Raw genomic sequence first — 21,265 nt, forward strand, 5'->3', positions numbered from 1 at the left:
ATGGAAAAAGACCATGTTTACCTTTATAATAATGTTACGTTTTGTCGGCTACATGACCAACAAAACAGTTCATGAATGCAGACAACAATAAACTGATGTGGAATGCAGTTGATCACATTGTTTGACATTCCAAATATGCCACCTCAACTGACAATGAAGAGGAGGTTCCACAAAGGTTCGACAATCCGTCTGTAGCTGTAAAACACTCCTATGACACAGAAGCAGTCAGTTCAACTCTCATTCAGTGCCAGATTCATCTGAATCGTCAACACAGACCTGCTTTGACGATGAAGTGATAAAAATAGGTGCAGTTATTCGTGTTTAGAAAAAGCTTGTTGAGTATCAGACAGTGCAGATCGCTAGACTTCGTTCAAAACTGTCATGGCACAAGAAAAGACAAGCACAAGTATAGACAACACCAGAAACTGTATTAGAAGGATCAAGTGAAGAAGGACCAAAAAATTTTGAAGACTATAGGAATCACAATATTTTTTTTTAAAAAAAAGATGCCTTTGGCTTCTTGTTAAACCATATTAGCATGCCATCTGCAAGATTGAAAGACAAAAATAAGCTGTTTGCTCCAAATTCGTTATATTACAGCACTCAGGCATACAAGTTTTGTCAGAATGCTTTATGTTTCGCTCAAATAATATATTACAGACGTATGTGGAAGGCGTACACATAAAATGTGGGAAAAGTGACAATATGTTTCACCTTGTAAAGCAGAAGGTACAGCATTTCTCCGATACTCATAAACTGGTGTTTATGGGGAAACAAACGAGACCCTTCCATTCTTTTGCAGGGTTTGCTCAAGAGATGGGATTATAGCTGAACAGGAGGAGAAAATTATAGCCCTTCAGGTTGATTTGGACAGAGCGAGGGAGGAACTGAAGAGGTTAAGGTGGGAGGAAGGAAATTAGGTGAAAGGTACCAGGTCAAACTTTTTCAAGCCAAGTGCATGTCTTAGCCAGGTGGTAGAGGATATATGTTCCTTGTGCAAGGGTTTCACAAAGCAGGATCATGTGATGATAGTGGGTGGAGTGGGAAACACTATTGATAGGGATCAGGGCTACAGTACTGACTGTGACCTGGAGAAAATAGCCTAGGCAATGACCCATACCAAAGTTGGGTTGGTGCCTGCTATCGTGCGGCATGATCAGCCTCAGCTGAACCGCTCTGCAGGAGGGTAAATATGGATTTGGCTCAGTTGCGTAGGGTGGCCACTCTGTCAGACATTTGATTGGTTCCTGTCGACGCTATTGACAGGGGGGATTCCACAAGGCATGGCCTACACCTCAATAGGAAAGGGAAGGGTAAACTGGCAGGCTTGTTAGCGAAATCCATAAGGGGGGGATACTAGTGGCTGTAGGATGATACAAGATGACTTGGACAGGATTTGTGGTTGGTGTAAAGAATGGCAGCTAACTCTAAATATAGACAAATGTAAATTAATGCAGATGACTGGGGAAAAAGAATCCCGTAATGCCTGAATACTCCATTAGTAGTGTAGCACTTGACACAGTCACGTCGATTAAATATTTGGGCGTAACATTGCAGAACGATATGAGGTGGGACAAGCATGTAACGGCAGTCATGGGGAAGGTGGATAGTCGTCTTCGGTACATTGGTAGAATTTTGGGAAGATATGGTTCATCTGTAAAGGAGACCGCTTATAAAACACTAATACGACCTATTCTTGAGTACTGCTCGAGCATTTGGGATCCCTATCAGGTCGGATTGAGGGAGGACATAGAAGCAATTCAGAGGCGGGCTGCTAGATTTGTTACTTTTAGGTTTGATCATCACGCGAGTGTTACGGAAATGCTTCAGGAACTCGGGTGGGAGTCTCTAGAGGACAGGAGGCGTTCTAGGCGTTCTTTTCGTGAATCGCTACTGAGGAAATTTAGAGAACCAGCATTTGAGGCTGACTGCAGTACAATTTTACTGCCGCCAACTTACATTTCGTGGAAAGACCACAAAGATAAGATAAGAGAGATTAGGGCTCGTAAAAAGGCATATAGGCAGTCATTTTTCCCTCGTTTTGTTTGGGAGTGGAACAGGAAGAGAAGATGCTAGTTGTGGTACGAGGTACCCTCCGCCACGCACAGTATGGTGGATTGCGGAGTATGTATGTAGATGTAGAACTCATGGATGTACCTCTTTTTCAGACTAATATCGAAGTCCAATGAGAAGTTCAGGCAGGCAGGTGCTAAAGAGGTCCAAAACTCACAAAATTCTCACAAAAGGAAAGTAAATAATAATGTTCTCATATTTAACCAAAATATTGGTGGATTAAAGAAAAAAGTAGATTTTCACAAAAGTAAAGTAAAAAATCACTTTTAACCAAAATATTCCGGGATTGAAGAATAAAGTAGATGAGCTCCTGGTTTGTTTAGATGACACTGAATTTGATAATGTAATAGATATACTATGCCTGTCTGAGCATCACATTGTGTCTGATATAGAAAACGTAAATATCAGTGGTTATAAACTAGCTGCACATATGAGTAGAGAGAATAAGGTGAGAAGAGGAGTTGCCATATATGTCAACAGTTATCACTGTGTAAAAAGCATAGATACAAAAAAGTCTTGCGTGGAGCAACATATAGAAGCATGTGCCTGTCAACTTAAACTGAAGGAGGGCTCTCTTATAATTGCAACAGTATATAGGTCCCCTTCAGGAAACTTTCATTTATTCCTGGAAAACTTGGATGCCTTGTTATGCTATCTTGCAGATAGGGGAAAGCAAATTATTATTTGTGAGGGCTTCAATGTTGGAAAAAAAAATGGTTCAAATGGCTCTGACCACTATGGGACTTAACTTCTTTGGTCATCAGTCCCCTAGAACTTAGAACTACTTAAACCTACCTAACCTAAGGACATCACACACATCCATGCCAGAGTCAGGATTCGAACCTGCGACCGTAGCGGTCGCGAGGTTCCAGACTGTAGCGCCTAGAACCGCTCGGCCACACCGGCCGGCAAATGTGTGTGAAATTTTATGGGACTTAACTACTAAGGTCATCAGTCCTTAAGCTTACACATTACTTAATCTAAATTACCCTAAGGACAAACCCACACACCCATGCCCGAGGAAGGACTCGAACCTCCGGCGGGACCAGCCCCACAGTCTACGACTGTAGCGCCCAATACTGCTCGGCTAATCCCGCACGGCTCAATGTTGGAACACTGAAAGAGTGTAATAGGAAGAATGACCTGGAAGACTTGCTCGGTTCTTTCAATTTGACATCTGCCATTTATTTTCCTACTCGGGTAGTAAAGGACAGCAGCACATTGATAGATAACACTTTTATAGACCAAGATAAGTTTAAAAACATAAATTCTTGTCCTGTTGAGAATGGCCTTTCTGATCATGGTGCTCAGCTAGTTACAGTATATGACATAGCTGCATTCAGTAATTCAGAACTACCCTCCAAAGTTGTGCATTCAATTAATGACTGAACAATTAGAAATTTCAGAGAAAATCTTCATCAGTTACACTGGGATGAGGTGTACAAGGAACCCGATTCTAATTTAAAATATAACTTATTTCATGATACACTTGTAAGAGAATTTGAAAACTGTTTCCCCAAGAAAGTAGTTAAATCTAATTATAAGAAACCATTCAAAAAAACCTTGGCTTACTAAAGGAATAAAAATATCTTGTAACCACAAAAGGGAACTCAACAAGAAAGAGTAATGACCCAGAAACAGCCAAATATTATAAAAACTACTGTGCTACATTAAGAAAGGTTATTAAAAAGTCGAGAAGCATGTGCATCATGTCTGAGATTAATACCTCTAATAACAAAATCAAAACAATTTAAAATATTATTACAAGGGAGACAGGGCAACCAAGAGTACAGAATGATGGCATTACCATCAAAGCGAATGGAAACTTGACAAACAAGAAGCCGGAAGCCGAAAACTTTTTGAATAATCGTTTTTTAAATGTTGTAGAGAAAATAAGATCTAAATGTTCATTAGAAGAAGCAAGGCAGTTAATGGAAGAGCCCTTACCCACACCATTTGATACAATTGAAATTCCGTCCACTATCCTTCTGAAATTAGGAAGATGATAAACTCTCTCAAGAATAATAGCTCACTTGGAATAGATGGCATTTCCAGCAGGATTATAAAAGCTTGTTCCCAAGAAATAAGTGGGATTCTTAGCCACATATGTAATACCTCTCTGAAGCAGGGTATTTTCCCAGATAGAGTGAAGTATGCCATTGTTAAACCACTGCATAAAAAAGGGGATACGTCTGATATCAACAACTACCACCCAATCTCTCTTCTGACTGCCTTATCCAAAATTCTTGAAAAAGTAATGTATTGTAGAGTAGCGTCACACCTTTATTAAAATGAAGTTTTCACAAAATGTCAGTTTGGTTTCCAGAAGGGTTTTTCAACGGAAAATGCTATATATAGTTTCACTAATGAAATATTAAGTGCTCTGAGTAACCGGAAGTCACCCTTTGGGATTTTTTGTGATCGCTCAAAGGCTTCTGATTGTGTAAATCATGGAATACTGCTAGATAAGCTCAAGTACTGTGGTATGAATGGGACAGTGCTCAAATGGTTTAAATCATACCTAACTGGATGAGTGCAGAAAACTGAAATAAAAAGTTCATATAACATGCAGAACGCTGGTGATTTCTCAAACTGGGGAACAATCAACAATGTGGTGCCGCAAGGATCGGTCTTGGGTCCTCTGCTGTTCTTATTAATGACTTGCCATTCTATATCTACGAAAATGCAAAGCTGGTACTTTTTGCTGATGATACAAGTATAGCTATCACACCCAACACACAAGAATTAACTGGTGAAATTGTCAATGATGTTTTTTAGAAAATCATTAAGTGGTTCTCTGCAAATGGGCTCTCACTAAACTTTGACAAAACACAGTATATACAGCTCCAGCTAAATGGAATGACACCATTAATAAATATAGATTTCGATCAGAAATCGGTAGCTAAGATAGAATATTTAAAATTTCTAGGTGTATGCATTGATGAGGGGTTGAAATGGAAAAAAAAACACACTGAGGATCTGCTGAAACTTTTGAGTTCAGCTACTTATGCTGTTAGGGTCATTGCAAATTTTGGCGATTTGCATCTCAGTAAATTAGCTTACCACGCCTATTTTCATTCTCTGCTTTCGTATGGCATCATATTCTGGGGTAAATCACCATTGAGTAAAAGAGTGTTTATTGCACAAAAGCACTTAATCAGAATAATTGCTGGAACTCATCCAAGATCATCCTGCAGACACTTATTTAAAGAGCTAGAGATCTTCACTGTAGCCTCACAATATATATATTCACTTATGAAATTTGTTATTAACAGTCTGAACGAATTCAAAAGCAATAGCAGTGTACTTGGCTACAACACTAGCAGAAAGGATGATCTTCACTACTAAATGTTAAATCTAACTTTGGCTCAGAAGGGGGTAAATTAGCTGCCACAAAAGTCTTTGGTCACTCACCTAATAGCAGCAAAAGTCTGACAGTTAGCCATATAGCATTTAAAAGGAAATTAAAAGAATTTCTTAATGACAACTCCTTCTACTCATTAGATGAATTTTTGGATGTAGTAAGTGGGTAATTTCGCCAACTCCAAAAAAAAATTATTAAGTGTCATGTAATATTTTGTGTAATGTAATATCTTGTATAGACACCTTTCATTAACCTGACACGTTCCACATCATTGCAAAGTGTCATATTCATGATTTATGGAACAAGTACTAATGTAATCTAATCTAGTGCATATGTCATTAGATGACAAGTCTCTAATGGCAAATTTAACATATGACAGCACTTCTGAAAATTTTATTGGCTTCGAGGACTTGGAGTTTACACTCACAGTATATTTCTACCACTATTTGGCGGTTGCTTGTCCCACTTAGAATAATATAAAGATGAAGGTCGTACTTGTGTCGACAGGTGCCATGACAAAAACACAATAGGCCTATGGAACGACAAATGGGTCATTGATTCCTTTTACATGTAGAGGCACATGTCTCTGCTTCTTATGTGTGAATCTATGTGGTTACATTCCGTTGATATCAGCGTGGTAAGCTGCAGTTCTATCCAACGTCACAAGTGTTTCTTCAGGAATTTATCGTAACTTGCTACTGTATTCAGGAGTTTTATCACTACTTGTGCTTACTTTAGAATCATTTTTAGAAACATCTATGCCTCCTGGTATTACACAAACTCTTGGAGGCAAAAAACTGATTCGTATATTTCGTAAATCACGTAGGAAAAAGATGCAAGACAAACACTGCTCTTCGATGCATTTGAAGTTCTCCTTTCTCGCCGCTTGGAGGGCTAGTGTCGCTCCAGCTGTCAAATGGTAACAACTTTTATAACAGTGAGTGTCGCGACTGTTATGTTAGACTGTGCTTCAAACCACAGTCTGACTTGTTAGACTGTGTCTCTACCAAGTATCAGGTATCATTTTCTTCAAAGGCCTGCTTTTATTATTTCATTGAATTAAACCATTTATTAGAACCACAGCTTTCTATAACAGCGCTGAAGTTTGTTGGTGTAAGCTCTTCTTTGACTGTTTTCATCATGTGAACCAATGCATTTGTTCCATGTGATTGATCGTCCAGTAACCAAATTTGTAATCATTAAATCACTCTTGTGGATGTATTTTAAGAAGTCGACAGCCATTTCGTAATTCAGCAGAGCATTCTTGATTGCTAGTCTCAGTCTGATCAGTAGGAAATTTAACTACATTCTCATTTGATCGAGGATTACTAATTAATTCACTTGTATCTTATATTTCTTTAGATCCCACGCATTTGAATTCCATCTTACATACATCTTCATCTACACCCATGATCTGTGAACCACTGCAAAGTGCATTGCAGAGGGTGCATCCCATTATGCAAGTCTTTAGCGCTTCTTCCTATTCCATTCACACATGGTGTACAGGAAGAGTGACTGTTACCCTCAAATGGTAACATAAATTTTGTCACATTATTGGCTGCATCAGTGGCCAGACCCTATAATTTTTATCTGATTTTAATTTCACATTTTCGCTACAGTACTGAGTGTACATCTTGCACAAACACACACACACACACACACACACACACACACACACACACACACACACACAGATATAAATATATATATATATATAATTGTGACTTTTTTCTTGGTGAGAATGCAAATTTACGAGCAAGAAAAACACAATAAATATATATATATATATATATATATATATATATATATATATATATATATATATACATGCATTCTCACCAAGAAAAAAGTTACAATTTCATTACATATTCTTTACACAACTTCTGAGAACACTCAAAGCAATTTGGTGCCCTACAATTGATGCACTTGTAATTAGTTTTCCTGCATTTTTTATATGGGCAAAAGTGGCACGTCTTTCTTTTTTCAAGCCTGTCTGCTCTGTGGTTATGGGGCGGCGAATAATTTGGTAAAAAATCTAATTGCTGTATAGATGCTTGCATGTTGAATCCGTTTCTGGCTTTTAGAATGTTGTTAATGCTGTCTTTCGCCGTTCTCAACACTGGCTCTCTATTTACTTTTTAGCACCCAGAAAGTGATTTAACAAAACGTGGAGCCAGTAATTAGAGATCCTAGTGCCCACTTCATCTGAGAATACCATTATAGCTGCAGCTTATAGCTCTGAGGAAATAGGAGATTGTCCGGGATTTCTAACCAAAAACGGTTTTCCAAAATAGTTGAGTATATTCTGAAATTCACTGATAAAAAACACAACTATCCCTACAACCTAACTAACAGAGCAGTTCAGAGTCTAATGCGCTGATGCAACTATAAATGTCAGAATTAAATGTTAAAAAGAATGCTCGCCATAATTTGATGAGAATATTTCATCAAACGCCACGCTAAATAATTAGTAGAATGTCTGTCCCGCGACGGCACGTGAAAATACGACAATACGCAAACTGAAGCTAGTTAATGACAATCATCCCAGAATTAACACTTCACTTGAAATGTTTTCATGGTTCCGCGTATCTCTAGTAACTTAATACGGCACCCGAGGCTGTTTGTAGCAGTGACACTGATGCGACACGACTCCCGACACAGATGGCATGTCATTCAGTGTCTGGAGAGAACTGGGGCCTTGCTTCTTCGCGCAGCATTCTTATATATAAAGCCGCGGTGCGGACGGCTAAGGGAACGCCTGATCAAATCGGCTCTCCCGACTAGCCGCTGGGCTAGTAACGCACCACTTCAAGTTACATAATAATTTATAGCTTCTTTTGCTGATGGCCGATGAAGCTCTTAATTTAAACGTGCATTCAGCACGCAGGTAAGTATTGATAATATAATTTTGACGTGGCTAAGTTAAATATTTTGGGCGAGAGAATTAATTAAATTACACTGCATGCAGTAGATGAGCTCTGAACTGGTCCTTTTGAGATCCGCTATCGCTATAATTTTATAGGTATTCAAAAGAAACTTTTCACATCTTCATAGTCATAGCGGACCTCCAACCTATTTAAATCTAAACATCCTAGCCTTATTTATTAGCCTACTTAATCTATCTTGCTTCCTTCAGTTTTGAGACGAAAACCAGAAAATCATGAATTTCCACTAAAATCTTAATTTGTGAAATCCAAAGTACTGTTTTTATTAAATCATTATGAAAGATGAATCTAAATATAAATTTTGAAGTCTCTAGCTCTTTTCTGTTGCGCCAATGATTTTTTCAGAAAAACGTCCAAATTTCGAAAATGGCTGAAGTTATCGAACTGATATTTAACACACATTAATTTAGTATTATTCCTGACATGCTAGAAAAGTCTTAGGTCATTTGCTTGATTTTTAAGGTATTGCGCAACATTTATGACGTCAGAGCTAGTTACAGCAGACTGGCTGGCCCACAATGGAAACTGATGTGAATTTACTACAGCGTGAGTAGGCTGCTTCCCTACATCACCCTCTACTTAAATTTTTTTTTGTTTATGAATGTTGATGAATGAAAAAAAAATTTAATTACAAAAAGGGAAGCAAGAGTACAGTTTAACTCCCTATGAAAAATCAAAATTGAAATATAAACATGTAGAAACATTAAAGAAAACTGATTACCTACATTAATTATTTAAATTGTGGGCATGTTCACTGCCTTTTAAACAATGTCATTACTCAAAATTTTAAGCAAAGTCAATGAAATATTTTGGCATACATATTGCCTTAGACAAACCAACACATACAAATTGAAAAATTATGAAAATCTTAGATCCATTAAATACATTATTACATACACAAATTCAAAGAAAATAACATGATACATAAACAGATGAATATCTCTTAGCAGTCTTTTCTAAACCTGAAAGAAAATTTCACAAATAATTTTTACACACGTGGTTGTAGCCGCTTTGGCTGGCGTCCTACACTTCCATTCACAAGGGTAGAGGAGGGGAAGTTGCTATGGTGTGCGTCCTTCACGTTCTCTCTAAATTACATGGGGGAAAGGGGAGGGGTCACTGTGAGTTGTGTCCAAGTCACTCCACGCTTTCACGCAGCTACCAGGCTGCCATTATCTGGTTTGTCCTGTAGAACAAACAAAAAGAGTGCCTCAGACTCTGGTCACTTAATATCTATGGGTGGGTCACAATGAAATGGGGATATATACATTTTATCCTTCAATATTTTGCTGGAACAAGGTTAACAGAGCTTTTTCAGTATTACTCTCGCGGTTACTTAACTGTCATAAAATCGTTAAACAAATGGCTCAAAACGCCTTTAGTCATGTACTAGAGAAAATTTATGCTCCTAAGGCAAACAATCATAAATCATATTTAATCTGAATTTATTATTTCTGGGCCGGAACACTGAACCAATGCTCGGCACATTCCTGATACATTTGTATTTTAAGCACTTAACTGACTCATCTTTGATTACCTTATTCTTAGAGATAGTATGAGTATGATTAGTGGTTGTTTTCTCAGCTTCTTTGTACATGTGAGTAACTTTTGGTAATAGTACAGTTGTGAGTGTTCAAAACACACTACGTTTAGTTGACTACTAAATCCACTTATTAGTCGTCTGCTGTTGTCAGCTCCACATCTGCAATTAGGTACTTACTTACTTTGAAGTGTATTTATGCTGAGCTAAAATAATGTTTCACGTCTGTCAGTATGTTATTTATTTATTTTGCTAGTGTATGTACTTATTTAACACTCACTCTATTAATATTTAAAGCATAGGATAGCACATTTATTTCATATTCATAGTGTACTGCAGCTGATTAGTTTGCTCACGTGGCAATCCATTTCCACTCGATCGGACGCTGAAACCTCAGGTAGTCTCTCTCAGACCTACCACTAAAGTGCATCAAGTAATTATGGACGAGCGTAATGCTAAATTCCTTAAACCTATAGGACACCATGACCTGCTCTGTCTCATCTAACATAAGGGTACCTATGGTCGCATTCACGCCTCCAACTCATAACCTCAATACGTGTAGGTGTATCCTGTCACACACTACACTAAAATAATGGCCAGCTCCAACCTTATTAATACTTCAGGGACGTGTCCTTCACGTCTCAACCACAAACACTGCTCAATTCTATTACACTGCCTTTCCTTGCTACACCAGGTGAGTTTAATCTTATAACTTATCTGCATATTTTTCCTAACACTAAGCAATCTCTTTTACTATTTCTTAGTTAGCTCTAATGCATACACTAGGTTTCACTACCACTTCAGATCCTGCTTGTACATGAATTCATATATCTTTTTAAATTACTGTTGGTGGACCATTTCCAATAAAACAACACTTTGTACTTACTATATTACCAGGGTTCTATACATACTTGTTACTCAAATACATTTTATATCTTAATTACGTCATACTTCTCTATTGTTTGTCACTATTAAGTTTGTCACATTAGGTATTTTTCTTCACTAATCGGTAGATAGAATGGTTACATAACTCATGGCTTGATAGCCATGACAGAAAATTTTCATGTCTGGAAAGAAGAGGTCGAAATTTTTGTGGATAGGAAAGATGAAGAATGAGTGAGACCTGAAAGGGAAAGAAGATCTCACACAGCTGGGACTGCACAGCTGCTACACTGTGTAGAGGTTACAGAACAACCTCCTCCCTACAGCATTCATTAGCTTAATGCTGTATTGATAACCCTACCGGAAAATTTAATGTATGAAAGAAGAGGTCGAAATTTTTGTGGATAGGAAAGATGAAGAATGAGTGAGACCTGAAAGGGAAAGAAGATCTCACACAGCTGGGACTGCACAGCTGCCACACTGTGTAGAGGTTACAGAACAACCTCCTCCCTACAGCATTCATTGGCTACCTATGAATCTGCCAGGTCGATCTGAAAATACCTTATGATGCCTTTTTAGAACCTGTCTCAGTTCTTCCTTCTGATTGGCTGAAATCTTATCGATTTCCTGCAATTTAGCTTCTATTTTGTTTAAAATAATCGCTTCTTCTTCTTCTTCTGAGTTTAGCTTACTGTTACTAAGATTAACACCTCCGTCCCAATACCTCCTATTTTTCAGAACTCGTATAGGCAGTTCCCAAGTTTCATGATCAGTTACTACATGTTTATCACTAAAAGGTACTATAATTATTCCGGTTATTGGCAAGACCATTTTTAACTGGCTTCTTTCAAAGTCAACAACACTCTGATATTTTGACAAGAAATCTATGCCAATTAATACTTCAATACTGAGATTGTTTAAAATTAAACATAGATGATCAATTAAATTACCATTAATGTTAAAGGGCAGCAAAGCTTCTTGCTTTACCGTTTTTGACACCTTGCCAGTAGCACCAATTATTCTTAGTCCTGATACCCTCATCACTGTAAGCTTGTCTTTACCAGGTAATGCATCAAAGAAGGACTGAGATATTGCACTCACCTCACTTCCACTGTCTAAGAGACAACGTACATTGATACCCAACATATACACTATTATTATAGGGTGGCATATTCTAGGTTGTACAGGTGGTTCCTCAAATTCATCTAGTAGTTCCTTTTGGATTTGTCTCCAACTAAAGTGATCGACATCTGTCTTCATTACATTTAGGTCACAGTGTGTAGGGGTTTCCTGAATTACATTTTCAGCTGTCTTTTCCAGTCGGTCTATTAATTTTAAATCGAAACACCGCACGACTTCATTACCTTTAGTTTGCTGAACATAACCCAAATTACTGTAGTCTGAGCGATTCTGCGTCTCCAGACCGGGCATAACACTAGTTACAGCTAAACCACTTTCACCATTATCGTCGGTTTCCTTCTCAAGTGACAACTGGTCACAGCTACTGGGTTCAACGACCCTCAACAACCTACCCTCTACATTCTCACTTACCTCCTGTCCTAAATCTATTAGTACATTATCAACATCCTGCACAGGCACTTTAGATAAGAGCACATCATCTTCATCGTAAATATAAGCACGAATTTCTTCTGCTTCTTCACCTGTCAATTCAGTATTTTGTAGCTCCTCCCTATCGTTACACTGCTGCGCCTTCTCTTTCTCTTCCCACTTAGAAAGCGTCTCTAACACGGTATCTATCAAATACTGTGAGTGATCTAATATTTCTGCTGTATCCTTAGGTGCTACCGACTCTTCATCCACATGTTCAGTTTGAGTATTCTGATCTGTCTTACCAATTCCAGTAACTACCGGCTTAGGAAAAGTAACCACCTGGTGATCGCCAGTGTCCTCATAGACGGGAACTAGTTTTCCTGCCTCGGCCTACCACTGTTTCCTTTAGTTTCATTACAGTTAGTTGGCATAGCATTGCTTTCCGCGCTGTTGTTTACCTGCATAATTCTGTTTGGAACAACATTACTGTCATTTGGATGCCATTGTTGGTTCTGATAATTATTTCCCCAATTCCTACCTCTCTTAGGATGGCGAACACCTACTGTTCTGATGTTTACATTGCCATTTTGCTCGTTCCTAAAATTACTACTATTGTTATTAGCATTTCTGTTATTACGTGCTTGCTCCTCATTGGCAGCAACACGTTCTACACGTTCCAAATATTCAATGAAACGATCCAGATTGTCTCTAGGGGCAGATATAATTCTAGTTTGCCAATACCATGGCAGTTTGGCTTCAAGACCTAGTATAATCATTTCTGGTTTTAGCTTTTCCGCCAAATGTGACAAACGTGAAATCCATGACCTAGCAAACTCTTTAATTGATTCCTTGCCTGCATTGAAGCGTTTTCCACTCCAAAATTCTCTCAACACTTCATTTTGCTTGTTGCTAGACCAATACTCATTAATGAAAGCTGTTTTAAACTCCGCTAATGTTCTACACTTCAACATAACATCAGCTGACCAACGCATGGCGTCACCTGCTAAATGGCTTCTAATAAATGAGATTTTCTCTCGTTCAGACCAAGTTGGTGGAATCACAGCTTCAAAATCGTTCCAGAAATCTAGCGGGTGGATATTTTTATCTGGATCAAACCGCAAAAACTGCCGACACCCGATAAAAGCGGCATTTGCAGCTACAACTTGCTGTATACTACCATTACCAGAAGTTACTGAAGCTATTTTACTCTCAATGTTAGCAATGTTAGTACTTATATTTTCTACTTTCATTTCCACATTATCTACTCTTTGTACAATATGAGTAGTATCATTTTTGATTGCATCTATGTCTGCTTGACATATGTTTACTTTTATATTAACATCTTTAAATCTATCTGAGCACAGTTCAGATTTTGCCTCGATCTTTTCCGTTAACTTGTGCTCCAGCTTCGCATCTTCCATTTGGAAGTCCTTGCGAACCTCAGCAACTTCGGATTTTACTGTTTTATACATTTCAGAAAATTGTTGAGCAACCTTTTTCTTAATATCCTCATGGTTGTAATCAATCTTATAATTCAAACTGTCTAGATCCTCTTTCAACTTATTGCAACCAGCCTTGAAGGTATCGTCCATTACCTCCAATCGTTTATTAAAATTTGTTTGGCTGGCCACAATCTCAGACTTTAATTCAGCATTACTGTTTTTGACCTCAGTTATTTCAGACTTTAACTCAGCTGTCATTTGTGCATTACTGGCAGCTATTGCTTGTAATATAACATTTAAATCAATAGCCCCAGCATCTTTGGGTTGCTCACTAGCTGGCTTTTTATCACACTCAGGTGACGAAAAACTAGCTCCAATACCAGAATCATCAAAACTAAATGAAACTTCTGATTGATTAGTCATATCTAACTGCTCCTTCTTAAACTCTACCATCTCTGATGGCTGTTTCATTTTTAATTCATCAGAGAAACTATCGTCCAATAAATTTACAATTTCTACTTTCTGCTTTACTACAGGGGTCTCTATTATTGAATCAGTGCCCCTTCGCACACTACTGTCGGGAGACAATACTTCATATTTCACTTTAACATTACTACTTTCATGCATATTTACACTTGAACCGTTGTCTGGATTTACAGTTCCCTCAACAGACATAGGTTCTGATATAAGTTTAACCTCAGTTTCTTTTGGCGGTTCCATCGTCGACAGTCTTTTAGTGCAGGTTAGTAAAATTTTTAACAGCTTTTCACTTAGCTTAGTTCCTTCTGCACGACGTATGGCGTTGCCGGCGCGGCGTACCGGGATTCCTGATGCGACGTGGCACGTTGAACTGCAGACGGCTCTCCGATGGCTGTTGTATGTTTGCGTGGCCCGCAATTACAGGCGCTGCGCCGGCTGCTCCAGCGGACGACTGCGGTGCGGCGAGACTGGCTTCTCGCGATGCCGGCAGCACCGCTAGACTCAGTGCCAGCTCCGTCAATCCAGATGTGTTGATAATCCAATTGCGTCGTCCACATGCACACATAACACTTTCACTGTTCTATTACTCCGCTGCGTGTCGCATTCCACTCGCGAATCCGAATAGTTAAAAATCACTTTCACTTAGTTGATTTCCCGGCCGATGCACCATATGTGGGGCAGCGAATAATTTGGTAAAAAATCTAATTGCTGTATAGATGCTTGCCTGTTGAATCCGTTTCTGGCTTTTAGAATGTTGTTAATGCTGTCTTTCGCCGTTCTCAACACTGGCTCTCTATTTACTTTTTAGCACCCAGAAAGTGATTTAACAAAACGTGGAGCCAGTAATTAGAGATCCTAGTGCCCACTTCATCTGAGAATACCATTATAGCTGCAGCTTATAGCTCTGAGGAATTAGGAGATTGTCCGGGATTTCTAATCAAAAACGGTTTTCCAAAATAGTTGAGTATATTCTGAAATTCACTAATAAAAGACACAAGTATCCCTACAACCTAACTAACAGAGCAGTTCAGAGTCTAATGCGCTGATGCAACTATAAATGTCAGAATTAAATGTTAAAAAGAATGCTCGCCATAATTTGATGAGAATATTTCATCAAACGCCACGCTAAATAATTAGTAGAATGTCTGTCCCGCGACGGCACGTGAAAATACGACAATACGCAAACTGAAGCTAGTTAATGACAATCATCCCAGAATTAACACTTCACTTGAAATGTTTTCATGGTTCCGCGTATCTCTAGTAACTTAATACGGCACCCGAGGCTGTTTGTAGCAGTGACACTGATGCGACGCGACTCCCGACACAGATGGCGTGTCATTCAGTGTCTGGAGAGAACTGGGGCCTTGCTTCCTCGTGCAGCGTTCTTATATATAAAGCCGCGGTGCGGACGGCTAAGGGAACGCCTGATCAAATCGGCTCTCCCGACTAGCCGCTGGGCTAGTAACGCACCACTTCAAGTTACATAATAATTTATAGCTTCTTTTGCTGATGGCCGATGAAGCTCTTAATTTAAACGTGCATTCAGCACGCAGGTAAGTATTGATAATAAAATTTTGACGTGGCTAAGTTAAATATTTTGGGCGAGAGAATTAATTAAATTACACTGCACGCAGTAGATGAGCTCTGAACTGGCCCTTTTGAGATCCGCTATCGCTATAATTTTATAGGTATTCAAAAGAAACTTTTCACATCTTCATAGTCATAGCGGACCTCCAACCTATTTAAATCTAAACATCCTAGCCTTATTTATTAGCCTACTTAATCTATCTTGCTTCCTTCAGTTTTGAGACGAAAACCAGAAAATCATGAATTTCCACTAAAATCTTAATTTGTGAAATCCAAAGTACTGTTTTTATTAAATCATTATGAAAGATGAATCTAAATATAAATTTTGAAGTCTCTAGCTCTTTTCTGTTGCGCCAATGATTTTTTCAGAAAAACGTCCAAATTTCGAAAATGGCTGAAGTTATCGAACTGATATTTAGCACACATTAATTTAGTATTATTCCTGACATGCTAGAAAAGTCTTAGGTCATTTGCTTGATTTTTAAGGTATTGCGCAACATTTATGACGTCAGAGCTAGTTACAGCAGACTGGCTGGCCCACAATGGAAACTGATGTGAATTTACTACAGCGTGAGTAGGCTGCTTCCCTACATCACCCTCTACTTAAATTTTTTTTGTTTATGAATGTTGATGAATGAAAAAAAAATTTAATTACAAAAAGGGAAGCAAGAGTACAGTTTAACTCCCTATGAAAAATCAAAATTGAAATATAAACATGTAGAAACATTAAAGAAAACTGATTACCTACATTAATTATTTAAATTGTGGGCATGTTCACTGCCTTTTAAACAATGTCATTACTCAAAATTTTAAGCAAAGTCAATGAAATATTTTGGCATACATATTGCCTTAGACAAACCAACACATACAAATTGAAAAATTATGAAAATCTTAGATCCATTAAATACATTATTACATACACAAATTCAAAGAAAATAACATGATACATAAACAGATGATTATCTCTTAGCAGTCTTTTCTAAACCTGAAAGAAAATTTCACAAATAATTTTTACACACGTGGTTGTAGCCGCTTTGGCTGGCGTCCTACACTTCCATTCACACGGGTAGAGGAGGGGAAGTTGCTATGGTGTGTGTCCTTCACGTTCTCTCTAAATTACATGGGGGAAAGGGGAGGGGTCACTGTTAGTTGTGTCCAAGTCACTCCACGCTTTCACGCAGCTACCAGGCTGCCATTATCTGGTTTGTCCTGTAGAACAAACAAAAAGAGTGCCTCAGACTCTGGTCACTTAATATCTATGGGTGGGTCACAATGAAATGGAGATATATACATTTTATCCTTCAATATTTTGCTGGAACAAGGTTAACAGAGCTTTTTCAGTATTACTCTCACGGTTACTTAACTGTCATAAAATCGTTAAACAAATGGCTCAAAACGCCTTTAGTCATGTACTAGAGAAAATTTATGCTCCTAAGGCATACAATCATAAATCATATTTAATCTTAATTTATTATTTCTGGACCGGAACACTGAACCAATGCTCGGCACATTCCTGATACATTTGTATTTTAAACACTTAACTGACTCATCTTTGATTACCTTATTCTTAGAGATAGTATGAGTATGATTAGTGGTTGTTTTCTCAGCTTCTTTGTACATGTGAGTAACTTTTGGTAATAGTACAGTTGTGAGTGTTCAAAACACACTACGTTTAGTTGACTACTAAATCCACTTATAAGTCGTCTGCTGTTGTCAGTTCCACATCTGCAATTAGGTACTTACTTACTTTGAAGTGTATTTATGCTGAGCTAAAATAATGTTTCACGTCTGTCAGTATGTTATTTATTTATTTTGCTAGTGTATGTACTTATTTAACACTCACTCTATTAATATTTAAAGCATAGGACAGCACATTTATTTCATATTCATGGTGCACTGCAGCTGATTAGTTTGCTCACGTGGCAATCCATTTCCACTCGATCGGACGCTGAAACCTCAGGTAGTCTCTCTCAGACCTACCACTAAAGTGCATCAAGTAATTATGGACGAGCGTAATGCTAAATTCCTTAAACCTATAGGACACCATGACCTGCTCTGTCTCATCTAACATAAGGGTACCTATGGTCGCATTCACGCCTCCAACTCATAACCTCAATACGTGTAGGTGTATCCTGTCACACACTACACTAAAATAATGGCCAGCTCCAACCTTATTAATACTTCAGGGACGTGTCCTTCACGTCTCAACCACAAACACTGCTCAATTCTATTACACTGCCTTTCCTTGCTACAACAGGTGAGTTTAATCTTATAACTTATCTGCATATTTTTCCTAACACTAAGCAATCTCTTTTACTATTTCTTAGTTAGCTCTAATGCATACACTAGGTTTCACTACCACTTCAGATCCTGCTTGTACATGAATTCATATATCTTTTTAAATTACTGTTGGTGGACCATTTCCAATAAAACAACACTTTGTACTTACTATATTACCAGGGTTCTATACATACTTGTTACTCAAATACATTTTATATCTTAATTACGTCATACTTCTCTATTGTTTGTCACTATTAAGTTTGTCACATTAGGTATTTTTCTTCACTAATCGGTAGATAGAATGGTTACATAACTCATGGCTTGATAGCCATGACAGAAAATTTTCATGTCTGGAAAGAAGAGGTCGAAATTTTTGTGGATAGGAAAGATGAAGAATGAGTGAGACCTGAAAGGGAAAGAAGATCTCACACAGCTGGGACTGCACAGCTGCCACACTGTGTAGAGGTTACAGAACAACCTCCTCCCTACAGCATTCATTAGCTTAATGCTGTATTGATAACCCTACCGGAAAATTTAATGTATGAAAGAAGAGGTCGAAATTTTTGTGGATAGGAAAGATGAAGAATGAGTGAGACCTGAAAGGGAAAGAAGATCTCACACAGCTGGGACTGCAAAGCTGCCACACTGTGTAGAGGTTACAGAACAACCTCCTCCCTACAGCATTCATTGGCTACCTATGAATCTGCCAGGTCGATCTGAAAATACCTTATGATGCCTTTTTAGAACCTGTCTCAGTTCTTCCTTCTGATTGGCTGAAATCTTATCGATTTCCTGCAATTTAGCTTCTATTTTGTCTAAAATAATCGCTTCTTCTTCTTCTTCTGTGTTTAGCTTACTGTTACTAAGATTAACACCTCCGTCCCAATACCTCCTATTTTTCAGAACTCGTATAGGCAGCTCCCAAGTTTCATGATCAGTTACTACATGTTTATCACTAAAAGGTACTATAATTATTCCGGTTATTGGCAAGACCATTTTTAACTGGCTTCTTTCAAAGTCAACAACACTCTGATATTTTGACAAGAAATCTATGCCAATTAAAACTTCAATACTGAGATTGTTTACAATTAAACATGGATGATCAATTAAATTACCATTAATGTTAAAGGGCAGCAAAGCTTCTTGCTTTACCGTTTTTGACACCTTGCCAGTAGCACCAATTATTCTTAGTCCTGATACCCTCATCACTGTAAGCTTGTCTTTACCAGGTAATGCATCAAAGAAGGACTGAGATATTGCACTCACCTCACTTCCACTGTCTAAGAGACAACGTACATTGATACCCAACATATTCACTATTATTATAGGGTGGCTTATTCTAGGTTGTACAGGTGGTTCCTCAAATTCATCTAGTAGTTCCTTTTGGATTTGTCTCCAACTAAAGTGATCGACATCTGTCTTCATTACATTTAGGTCACAGTGTGTAGGGGTTTCCTGAATTACATTTTCAGCTGTCTTTTCCAGTCGGTCTATTAATTTTAAATCGAAACACCGCACGACTTCATTACCTTTAGTTTGCTGAACATAACCCAAATTACTGTAGTCTGAGCGATTCTGCGTCTCCAGACCGGGCATAACACTAGTTACAGCTAAACCACTTTCACCATTATCGTCGGTTTCCTTCTCAAGTGACAACTGGTCACAGCTACTGGGTTCAACGACCCTCAACAACCTACCCTCTACATTCTCACTTACCTCCTGTCCTAAATCTATTAGTACATTATCAACATCCTGCACAGGCACTTTAGATAAGAGCACATCATCTTCATCGTAAATATAAGCATGAATTTCTTCTGCTTCTTCACCTGTCAATTCAGTATTTTGTAGCTCCTCCCTATCGTTACACTGCTGCGCCTTCTCTTTCTCTTCCCACTTAGAAAGCGTCTCTAACACGGTATCTATCAAATACTGTGAGTGATCTAATATTTCTGCTGTATCCTAAGGTGCTACCGACTCTTCATCCACATGTTCAGTTTGAGTATTCTGATCTGTCTTACCAATTCCCGTAACTACTGGCTTAGGAAAAGTAACCACCTGGTGAGCGCCAGTGTCCTCATAGACGAGAACTAGTTTTCCTGCCTCGGCCTACCACTGTTTCCTTTAGTTTCATTACAGTTAGTTGGCATAGCATTGCTTTCTGCGCTGTTGTTTACCTGCATAATTCTGTTTGGAACAACATTACTATCATTTGGATGCCATTGTTGGTTCTGATAATTATTTCCCCAATTCCTACCTCTCTTAGGATGGCGAACACCTACTGTTCTGATGTTTACATTGCCATTTTGCTCGTTCCTAAAATTACTACTATTGTTATTAGCATTTCTGTTATTACGTGCTTGCTCCTCATTGGCAGCAACACGTTCTACACGTTCCAAATATTCAATGAAACGATCCAGATTGTCTCTAGGGGCAGATATAATTCTAGTTTGCCAATACCATGGCAGTTTGGCTTCAAGACCTAGTATAATCATTTCTGGTTTTAGCTTTTCCGCCAAATGTGACAAACGTGAAATCCATGACCTAGCAAACTCTTTAATTGATTCCTTGCCTGCATTGAAGCGTTTTCCGCTCCAAAATTCTCTCAACACTTCATTTTGCTTGTTGCTAGACCAATACTCATTAATGAAAGCTGTTTTAAACTCCGCTAATGTTCTACACTTCAACATAACATCAGCTGACCAACGCATGGCGTCACCTGCTAAATGGCTTCTAATAAATGAGATTTTCTCTCGTTCAGACCAAGTTGGTGGAATCACAGCTTCAAAATCGTTCCAGAAATCCAACGGGTGGATATTTTTATCTGGATCAAACCGCAAAAACTGCCGACACCCGATAAAAGCGGCATTTGCAGCTACAACTTGCTGTATACTACCATTACCAGAAGTTACTGAAGCTATTTTAATCTCAATGTTAGCAATGTTAGTACTTATATTTTCTACTTTCATTTCCACATTATCTACTCTTTGTATAATATGAGTAGTATCAGTTTTGATTGCATCTATGTCTGCTTGACATATGTTTACTTTTATATTAACATCTTTAAATCTATCTGAGCACAGTTCAGATTCTGCCCCGATCTTTTCCGTTAACTTGTGCTCCA

Source organism: Schistocerca serialis, chromosome 2 (assembly GCF_023864345.2).
Source record: "Schistocerca serialis cubense isolate TAMUIC-IGC-003099 chromosome 2, iqSchSeri2.2, whole genome shotgun sequence".
Classification (NCBI taxonomy): Eukaryota; Metazoa; Arthropoda; class Insecta; order Orthoptera; family Acrididae; genus Schistocerca; species Schistocerca serialis.